Here is a 1,021-nt window from a genome sequence, read left to right as displayed (position 1 = left end):
CGCACACCACACACCCAAAGCAAGATACATGAACGGCGGGCACTGACACACAACCACAACAACTACAAAGCACCTAAAAGATGAGCAAAACGAAACCGCTAAGAGCCGACGGAGAACACCACCACGAGCAGCAATCGTCCAAGAGGATGTGTAACGGACATGTCGGACCGAGGACTCCAAGACGGTGCCTCCAGGAAGGGTACGACCATGGACGTCGCCACCGTCCGATCCGAGGATCGAGTTTTCACCCGGAGTAAGATGGAAGGGGAAGAAGTACCACGACGGAGCCTGCAAGGAGAACACGACGTCCACGGACGCCGTCACCGTCGACCAGACACAGACTGGGTAGGTGATGAACCCCGGTGCTTCAACACTTCCGCCGCCCCAGTCCGACAACACCCGCAGCCACGCCGCCCAAGCGGCCATGGTTGCCTGCCCGCATCCGAGCCGCGCAGCCCGCCCACGACCAACGCACGACTCCCGCCGCCCCGCCATGAGACCACCCCGAAGCCACCAAAGGCCACGACTTTGCCCGGATCCACGACCCCACCCACCTCCAGAACCGCCGCCGGCCAAGCTGCCTCGAGGAGGGCCGCAACCACATCGACCGGGGGAAGGGGAAGGCAGAGAAGTGGCCCATGGCCACGACCGACACCCATGTCAGCTCCGACTTCCCACCGGAACCGAGTTCCGCCCCCGTTTCGAAAGGCTAGAGCATCAGGAAGCATCGGTCGTCGCCAGAAACCGGAGAGGGAGGGTTGTGGAGCCGTCTCCGCTGCCGCCTGAAGACGCTCCCGGGGGATCCACCCGAGCCGAGCGCCGCCACCCAGCCGCGAGGGCCCGACTGGGTGGGGGCAGCCCACCACCACCGCTGCCGCGCCCCCCTCCCACCAAACACCACGGCGAGAGGGCCGCCCGCGACCCGGTCAACCGCGACCCGCGGCGCCGGACGCGATGCCGAAACGCTGCCGGGGGCACCGCCGCCGACGCCACCACCGGCCCGCACCACCACCATGCCGCC

Source organism: Triticum aestivum, chromosome 3D (assembly GCF_018294505.1).
Source record: "Triticum aestivum cultivar Chinese Spring chromosome 3D, IWGSC CS RefSeq v2.1, whole genome shotgun sequence".
NCBI classification, from domain to species: Eukaryota; Viridiplantae; Streptophyta; class Magnoliopsida; order Poales; family Poaceae; genus Triticum; species Triticum aestivum.
The sequence above is the reverse complement of the archived record's forward strand: the minus strand, read 5'-3'. Positions refer to the sequence as shown.